Source organism: Lutra lutra, chromosome 7 (assembly GCF_902655055.1).
Source record: "Lutra lutra chromosome 7, mLutLut1.2, whole genome shotgun sequence".
In the NCBI taxonomy this organism is placed as follows: Eukaryota; Metazoa; Chordata; class Mammalia; order Carnivora; family Mustelidae; genus Lutra; species Lutra lutra.
Window position 1 is genome coordinate 6,337,347 of NC_062284.1, and position 10,058 is coordinate 6,347,404.

At 46.5% G+C, this 10,058-nt stretch overlaps 1 pseudogene; it reads left to right on the top strand.

Annotated features, from left to right (window-relative positions):
• Positions 1 to 721: 721 nt before the first annotated feature.
• On the top strand, positions 722 to 5,718 carry LOC125103827 (40S ribosomal protein S2-like; annotated as a pseudogene).
• The last annotated feature ends 4,340 nt before the right edge of the window (positions 5,719 to 10,058 follow it).

A 10,058-nucleotide genomic window follows, 5' to 3' on the forward strand; every position in this document is an offset into this window, starting at 1 on the left:
GCTGCTGCACTGGCTCAGGTGTAAAGTGACAGAGGTCTGAACGTGACGGAGGGAGTACAAAAATAAGAGTGCTGGGGGTACAGCCAGACTCGTCAGAAGCTCCCCGCAGATTAAATCTGGGGTGCCTGGGTGGGGGTGGGAAGGGTCAGAGAGAACGCCAAGGTGATTCTAGTATGGAAGAGGCTGGCCTGGTCTGAGGTAGAGCCCTGGAGACCCCGGTAGCAGATCTATTGGAGGGAAAGGACAAATAATAGTGCATTGTGCCCAGGAAGGTGGGACTTGAGATCAGGCAGAAGGTCAAGCTTTGGAGACAAAGAATTTTGCTGTCACACGTTTTGTGTAACGCTTTGCAACAGTGGCCACACACAAGATAGCAGAAGTCACGAGAGTAGATAAGTGCCAGAGAGAGCGAGAAAAGCAGACCAGGTCACCTTCCATGTGGGAGAACAGAACTCATGACAGGCAGGAATGAGGGAGATTGAGAAGTTATCTCCAGAAAGGTAGAAATCATGAGAGCTAACACTTACTATAACCCTTCCTAAGAGCCAAGCACTGTTTTAAAAACTTTCTGTGTTTTCTTGTATTTAATCTCCCAGTTAACGTCACAGCATTGGTATCATTACCCCCATTTTATAGCTCAGAACACTGAGACCAGAGAGATGAACTAATGGGCTCTCGCAGGTGGTATGCGACGGGGCCCGAGTTAAAAACCGAAGCCGTCATGGACATACGTAACGTTCATTCCCAAGTGTGTACCCAAAGAAACGTGCATATGCCAGTGTTCGTGGTGGCACCATTTGTGACAGCTTAGGCTGTAAATAGACCTCATGTCCATCAACACTAGAATGGATACACAAATTATGGCATCTTCATATCCAGTGGAATATTATACAGCAGTGAAAATGAAAAACCCCATTGTTAGAAGCAACAACACGGACGTGATGTTGGGCAAAAGAAGCCACTCACAACAGAGACCGTGTTGTATGATGCTACTTACATTGAGGCAAAATGAATCTACAGTGTAAGTAAGTCAGGTCACCTCTGTGCGGTCGCAGAGACCAGGAGAAGGCATGAGGAGGGGGTCCAATAACGTTCTGTTTCCTGATCCGGGTGGTGGTTACACAGGTGTGTTCATTTATGAAATGTCACCAAGCCACACACTTCTAGTTCATGCACTTTTTTGTGGACAGGTAACACTTCACTACAAAGTTGACTAAGACGGAAGAAAGCAAAAGGGAAAAAGGCCATATGATTTGAGGGCACACCCTGAGAACCAGGGAGTTGTCAAGATAGCAGCTGTCCTGTTTCCTCTTCAGTGAGTAAAATGTAAAGAAAACTACAGAGGGGAGTGCCTAAAATTATACACTTAAAAGAAATTTAAGCGGCAGATGGATCAAATGCAACATATGGGCCTTGTTAGCATCCTTATTAAGACAGCCTGAGAAAAATAAAAATAATGAAACAATCAGAGACTTTGAACACATTGCATCTCAGATGACGTTAAGGTATTGTTGATTTTAGGTTTATTAATTGTACCATGATGATTTTTTTTAAAAGATTTTATTTATTTATTTGAGAGAGAGACAGTGAGAGAGAGCATGAGCGAGGAGAAGGTCAGAGGGAGAAGCAGACTCCCCGTGGAGCTGGGAGCCTGATGTGGGACTCGATCCCAGGATTCCGGGATCATGAACTGAACCGAAGGCAGTCGTCCAACCAACTGAGCCACCCAGGCGTCCCTACCATGATGATTTTTAAAAGGCTTTATATTTTCAGAGGTACATATTGACGTGTTTATGAAAGAATGATGTGACATTTGGGATTTGCTTCAAAATAATGTGTGTGTGAGTGGAGAGATGAAACTGGATTGACCAGGAGTTAGTTGATCACGGTTGAGGGTGGGAAGTGGTTACCTGGGTGTCACTGTACTATTCTCTCTACTTGGTATAACTTTGAACATATTTGTAAATAAGAGTCTTTTTTTTTTAATAAAGATCTTATTCATCTATTTGACAGAGAGAGAGAGCAGCAGGCAAAGGGTGAGGGAGAAGCAGGTTCCCCGCTGAGCAGAGAGCCCAGTTGGGGGGGCCTCAATCCCAGGACCCCGAGATCATGACCTGAGCTGAAGGCAGATGCTTAACCAACTGAGCCACCCAGGCGCCCTATAAATAAGACGTTTTTTTTAAAAGAAGAAAACTTACATTCAGTGTGCCTGCAATGTAATTGATATCCATGGCTCCATATTTTTAAGTTTGCATCTCCACTGAGATGGATGGAGGTGAGCGCAAGTGCATGGCCACGGATACCAAGGGAGGAGGGAAGGTTTCTGCGGTGCCCATGGCTGTGGTTCTGCTTCTCCCCACCCAGTGCTCCACTGAAACGGTTCTGGCACAGGTCACCATGACCCCCACACTCACTGCCACACCTAGCAGTTGGTTTCCAGCCCCCCTACTTGACTTCTGGGTATCCTGGGACTAGTAGCAGGCACCCATGCTTTCCCCAGCCTCCCCGCCAGTCTGCACTACAAACCCTTCTTCCCGAGGCTGATTCAGTCATGCATTCTGTCCTCAGGCCTCTACCCTCCCCCCCACCCCATACACTCCTCCTAAGTGGTTTTATCCCCTCCTAGTAGCTCCAGGTGCTCCCAGACTGTCTTTCTGAAATGCAACTTTGATCGCCCAGCAACTTCGCTGAAACCCAGGAGCAGCTTCCCATTCCCCAGGGACCATGTTCTAACTCTTCTTAGAGGCCCAAGAGGGCTTTCAACATCTCTTCGCATGTCCACCTCCTTTCTAACTACCTCCCAGCCCTCCTCCTCCCATTCCCCTTTACACCTTGCATGTCCACCGGTTACATCATCGACACTTCTGGAATGTGCCGTGCTATTTCTTGCTCCCATACCTTTGATTCCATCTGGAACACTTACCTATAGACTACCTCACTTGGAAAACTCTACTTATCCTTTGGGACTCTGCTACAGGGTCATCGCATGGGTAAAGCCTTTCCTCATCTTCCTGTGGAGTTCCCCCATTTAGTCAACTATTCATTCATTCATTCAAAAAATATTTATGCTCAGGGCCCGGTGCTAAGGTTGGGTGCTGAGGTCAAGAACCCACATAGTTCACACTTTACATCATGGCTCTTATCTCACCAATAGTATGAACTTATATAATAGCCACTAGCCACACCTACCTCTACACCCCACCTCTTGAGGTCAAAGATAGTGACTTCTCATCTTTATACCCCAGTGATAATGGGCATTAAAGATGGTTGCTCAGTAGAACTGAAGGAGAACAGTCACTGAGAAAAGGTCTTTGGGTCTGACTCTCCACTCTTGATAATCTTGGGGTGTCTGCGTGGTGAAGTTCCAGATCAAGCATTGACAGAATGAGCCCTTTCCCCCTTGGAAACAAGATGGCAGCAAGACTGAGTGATGGGGGTGTTCAGAGTATTTTAAAAGACACTGGGAAGAGACAGTAAGAAACAGGCTTCAGATGCTAGTGAGGGGCACCTGGCTGGCTCAGTGGGTAGAGCCTGTGACTCTTGACCTCGGGGTCATGAGTTCGAACCCCACATTGGGTGTAGAGATGACTTAAAAAGAAAATCTTATTTAAAAAGAAAAAAAAAAAAAGATGCTAGTGAGAGGAGGCAACCATCCAGAAGCAAAATGACAAAGGAGATGAGGTTTGCCGTTTTTGGTGGTGGTGGGTGGGATGGGAGGGCAGGCCTTGGACAGACCCACAGACAGCCAGTGGTAAAACTGGGAGGAGTCATCGCAGCCCTCCTGGAGTGCCTATGCCAGGCCCGATCCTTTGCATCTTTTTTTAAAAAGTTTATTTATTGGGGCGCCTGGGTGGCTCAGTGGGTTAAGCCGCTGCCTTCGGCTCAGGTCATGATCCCAGGTCCTGGGTTCGAGCCCCGCATCGGGCTTTCTGCTCAGCAGGGAGCCTGCTTCCTCCTCTCTCTCTCTCTGCCTGCCTCTCCGTCTACTTGTGATCTCTCTGTCAAATAAATAAATAAAATCTTTAAAAAATAATAAAAAAATAATAAAAAAATAAAAAGTTTATTTATTTAAGTTTATTTATTTAATAAAAGTTTATTTATTTAAGTCCTCCCTCTGACTGAATTGACTGAATTGATCAAGTCCTACGGTCAGAGGGAGAGCAAACATAAGGAATCTGGTCTGGCAAGCGGAGACCCACCTACCTGGGGACCTACTACATCAGCAGCTCTGGGCAGAGCCCAGCAATCTGGTGTGACAAGCGCCACACAGAGCTCTGATGTTCACTCAGGTTTGAGAACCCCTGCCCGGTAGCCTCGCTCTGCCGACGTGCAGCATCAGCACCAGCCGGGAGCCTGTGCAGAATGCAGAGCTCAGGCCTCACCCCACACCTCCTGATTTAGAATCTGTGTTTGGCCAGACCCCTGGGCTCTTCATTCAGGCAGGAGAGTTCGCGAAGCCCTGCCTTAGACCAGTAGTTCTCAAATGTGCCAGACAAACAGCATTAACTTGGGAGCTTTTGGTTTTGAAGTACAAATGCCCAGGGTGCCTGGCTGGCTCAGTGGGAAGAGCGTGCGACTCTTGGTCTTGGGGTCATGAGTTCAAGTCCCACATTGGGCGTAGAGCTCACTTTAAAAAAAAAAAAAAGGTACAGATTCTGGCTTTGCCTCCGAGAAAACACCAAATGGCCAATGGCGTTGGTACTGTGGTTGGCCCTGGTGGGGGGCCCTGGTGGCTCCCACAGAAGCTTTGGCAGCAGCATCCAGGGCAGGGTCTCGGCCCAGAGCTGGGAGGGGCAAGGCTGAGGACCAGGAGAGGATCCCCATCTCCAAGCTGGGTCAACGACAAGAAGGACAAGAAGATCAGGTCCCCAGAGATGGAGATCTCACTCTTCCTGCCCATCAAGGAATCTGAGATCACTGACTCTTTCCTGGGAGTATCCCTCAAGGATGAGGTCTCGAAGACTCTTCCTGTGCAGAAGCAGACCCGTGCGGACCAGGTTCAAGGTGTTGGTTGCCATCAGAGATTATGTCGGCATGGGTGTTCAGTGCTCCAAGGAGGTAGCCACTGCCATCTGTGGGACCATCATCTTGGCCAAGCTTTCCATCAGCCGTGTGTGGCAAGGCTCCCGGGAGAACAAGACAGGCCTGGGGCTCCTGGGTGGCTCAGTGGGTTAAGCCGCTGCCTTCGGCTCAGGTCATGATCTCAGGGTCCTGGGATCGAGTCCCACATCGGGCTCTCTGCTCGGCAGGAAGCCTGCTTCCTCCTCTCTCTCTCTCTCTCTCTGCCTGCCTCTCTACTTGTGATCTCTGTCAAATGAATAAATAAAAATAAAATCTTTAAAAAAAAAAAAAAAGAAGACAGGCCAGCCTCACAGTGTCTCATGCAAAGTGACTGGCTGCTGTGACTCCGGGCTGGTGCGCCTTATCCCCAACACCAGGGGCACTGGCATTGTCTCAGCCCCTGTGCCCAAGAAGCTACTGATGATGGCCCACATTGACAACGGCTACCCCTCAGCCGGGGGGCTGCACCCACCCTGGACAACTTCACCAAAACCCCTTCTGATGCCATTCCCAAGATGTACTGCTCTCTCACCCCTGAGCTCTGGAACGAGACTATGTTCACCAAGTCTCCCTATCAGGAATTCACCGACATCTGTAAAAACCCACACTAGAGTCTCTGTGCGGAGGACCCAGGATCCAGCTGTGGCCACCGCATAGGTTTATCCAAGAAAATTTCAAGTGAATTAAAGCCTCTTAAAAAGGGGGGGCGGCGGGCACCTGGCTGGCTCTGTAGGTAGACCATTCAATGCTTGATCTCAGGGTCATGAGTTCAAGCCCTGCCTTGGGTGTAGAAATTACTTTAAATAAAATCTTTAAAAATAAATAAATTTTTTGCACTGCTGGGTATTTACCCTAAAGATACAAACATAGTGATCCGAAGGGGCACATGCACCCGAATGTTTATAGCAGCAATGTCTACAATAGCCAAACTATGGAAAGAACCTAGATGTCCATCTACAGACGAATGGATAAAGAAGATGTGGTATATATACACAATGGAATACTATGCAGCCATCAAAAGAAATGAAATCTTGCCATTTGCGACGACGTGGATGGAACTAGAGGGTATCATGCTTAGCGAAATAAGTCAATCGGAGAAAGACAACTATCATATGATCTCCCTGATATGAGGGAGAGGAGATGCAACATGGGGGGTCGAGGGGGTAGGAGAAGAGTAAATGAAACAAGATGGGATTGGGAGGGAGACAAACCATAAGTGACTCTTAATCTCACAAAACAAACTGAGGGTTGATGGGGGGAGGGGGTTGGGAGAGGGGGTGGGGTTATGGATATCGGGGAGGGTATGTGCTATGGTGAGTGTTGTGAAGTGTGTAAACCTGGCGGTTCGCAGACCTGTACCCCTGGGGATAAAAATATATGTTTATAAAGCTGTAAAAAAAAAAAAAAAAAAAAAGAAAGAAAGGATGAATCCCCAAGTTTTGTAGCAACATGGACGGGACTGGAAGAGATTATGCTGAGTGAAATAAGTCAAGCAGAGAGAGTCAATTATCATATGGTTTCACTTATTTGTGGAGCATAACAAATAGCATGGAGGACAAGGGGAGATGGAGAGGAGAAGGGAGTTGAGGGCAATTGGAAGGGGAGGTGAACCATGAGAGACTATGGACTCTGAAAAACGATCTGAGAATTTTGAAGGGGTGGGGGGTGGGAGGTTGGGGGCACCAGGTGGTGGGTATTGTAGAGGGCACGGATTGCATGGAGCACTGGGTGTGGTGCAAAAATAATGAATACTGTTATGCTGAAAAAAAAAATTAAAAATTAAAAAAAAAATTTTAAAAAACCACACACACAAAGTACAAATTCTCTAGGTATCCCATCCAGGTTTCAAATTCACTAGGTTTGAGGTCATGCCTAGGTCCCTTCTTTAAAAACCTCCCAGTAGGGGTGCCTGGGCCGCTCAGTCGGTTGGACCTCTGCCTTCAGCTCCTGTCATGGTCTTAGGGTCCTGGGATCTAGCCCTGTGTTGGGCTCCCTGCTCAGCGGGGACCCTACCTCTCCCTCTCGCCCTGCTTGTGCTCTCTGTCACTATCTCTTTCTCTCTCTCAAATGGATAAATAAGATCTTCCAAAATCTTTTCTTAAAATTAAAAAAAAATAAAGTGAAACCCCCTGGTAAATCTGATGATCATTTAATTTTAGGGACAATTCCATTCCATGTTGCTGCCTCTCTGTAGAAGGAATTTTCTGAGTATACTTTTCCAAGGCATCTCAGAAGGTTGCCTAAGGTTGCCAGATTGAACAAGTGAAAATACGGAACATGCAGTACAATTTGGATCTCAGATAAACAGGAAATAAATTTTTGTGTAAGAATGTCCCAAATATTGCTTGGAACATACTAGTTATAATTATTTTAAACAGTAAAATTTTAAAATTTAGTGTACTTACTAGTAAAAAAGATTTAAATTCAGTCAATTTGGTCAATTTAAATTGGGTGAAAATTGCTAAAAAAATTATTGTTTAAGGGGCGCCTGGGTGGCTCAGTGGGTTAAAAGCCTCTGCCTTCGGCTCAGGTCATGATCCCAGGGTCCTGGGATCGAGTCCCGCATCGGGCTCTCTGCTCAGCAGGGAGCCTGCTTCCCTCTCTCTCTCTGCCTACTTCTCTGCCTACTTGTGATCTCTGTCTGTCAAATAAATAAAATAAAAAATCTTTAAAAAAATTATTGTTTAATATTTAAATTCAATTTAAGTTCAAATTGGACTGGGTGTTCTGAATTTTTTCTGGCAACCCTACTCACAACGGTCCCGGAATTTCAAGGAGAAATTTGGCATAACCTTAGGGAGGAGAGGAGGAGGAAGAGCTTGCCAGGACATCAACAAGAAATGGATGAATGAAAGGCGGAATGTAAAAAATACTGTGTTACACTATCTCAATCAGCTTAAGCTAAGTTACACCTAAGGCTGCAGAAAAGTGACCCTTACATCTCAGTAACTCATAGCCCCGAAGGTTTATTTCTTGTTCATGTTACATGTCCATAAAGATCAGCTGCCTCTCCTCTTCATTCTGTGACTATGGCTCATGAGAGACTTCTAAGCTAGAACACTTCTGGCCTCAGGGAAAAGGGATAAAAGAGAATGGTTGGCCACAGAATGATTCTTAAAGCTAGGGGGACCAAATGTCCCATTTTGTCCAGGACTAAGTGGTTCCTGGGACCTAAAACATCAGCGCTAAAAGTAGAGTAGCCCTGGGCAAATCAAGATGGTTAGCCACCCTAATTAATAAAGCTTCTACTTGGAAATGACACTGGTCACTTGTGTTCACGTTCCATTGGCCAAGAGAGTCATGTTACCAGGTTTGTCATCAATGGGTCAAGCACTTATAAGCCTCCAGTAGTGAGGGACCCACAGAGAGGGGCAATGGATATTTTTAATACTAATACAATCTTCCACAAAAAAGCAGGTGGGAAAATCTCATAGTCTTCTCTTTAGAATATAGAATAGGAAGGACCTCCAAGATGGCAGAGCCAAGGGCCAGAAGGACAGCAGCCTAGGGATCTCCCCTCTTCCCGGGAGCAGGACTAGGACCTAATCAAGAAACACACTCCACACCCAGGATCAGTGACAGCCCAGGGGAATTTCAAGACTTCCATAGACCAGGGACTACTATGTTCCCCATTCTTTCCTTTCTAAATGGATTGGGATCACTCCATCCCTGTGGTTCCTTCATCCTTCGAAAAAAATGGATAATGTCTTTTTAGTTCTAGATCTCCAGATCTAGAGGAACCACATCCAGATCTGATGTATCATGAAATGTTGGGCTTAAAGTCTGGTGCCATGGTTAGATGAGAATTTAAGTTGTCTCCTGAGAGGAGTGATTTATTTTGTAGAAAAGAGGGAAAAAATATTTGCGACCAATGGGGTATATTGGAGTAGCTTGTGTTATGATCCAAAATACTTGTTGCTTCTCTGGGACTACGTCTTTTGGGACCCCTACCTATACGAGGATTATATTTGTAACCCCCTGACCTTGGGCTCAGCCATGTGACTTGCTTCGGCCAACAGAATGTAAGGAGGATGGACACAGGTCACTTCTGAGTCAGAGACTGAAGAGCCAGCCCCTGGCCCACAGCCTTCTCTTTTCCTTCTGCCCTGGGATTGGCATGTTCCAGACAAAGGCTACTGGATCCCAGAGCAGAACTGCAGCCACTCCACCACAAACATGTAACATGAGTGAGAAGTAAGTGCCGATGTTGGCACTGAGATGTTGATGATATTTGTAACCAAGTGTAACTATGCCAATCCTGCCGGGTACAAAAGTAAACAAGCAAAATCACGCGAGAATACCTCTGTATGATTCTGTGTTTGCAAAGTTTGCAAACAGGCAAAGCTAAATAGTATACCATTTAGGAAGAAAGCTGGAGTGGGGCGCCTGGGTGGCTCAGTGGATTAAGCCTCTGCCTTCAGCTCAGGTGCTGGGATCGAGCCCCACATCGGGCTCTCTGCTCAGCGGGGGCCTTCTCCCCCACCCCCTGCCTGCCTCTCTGCCTGCTTGTGATCTCTCGTTCTGTCAAATAAATAAATAAAATCTTTTTTAAAAAAAGGAATAAAGCTGCGGTGGCAAAACTATAAAGAAAACAAGAACATGATTAACGCAAAATTCAGGGGAGGGCTTACCTTGGGCTGGAGGTCAGAGAGACATTAAAGAGTTCTAAACTGTTCACATTATATTTTTCTCCTTTGTGTGTTAATTATACAACTTAAAGATCATGAAAATGTCATGCATTTGTCCTTTCCTTTCCTGGACACCTTCTCTTGGATCCCAATGACCAGCTAGTTCGGGCTTCCTCGAACTATGGAGGACCACGCCTTAGGTGTTCTCTGGCTGATGGCCCAGCTGGGGTTCCAGCCAACAGCCAGCCTCAAATGCCCCAAGTGAAGACACCTCCAGAGGACTCCAGCCCCCCACCACTGAGACACCCTCCTCGCCTCCATTCTTGCCAGTGGAACCCCCAGACATCAGGGACCCAAGTCACCCCAGCT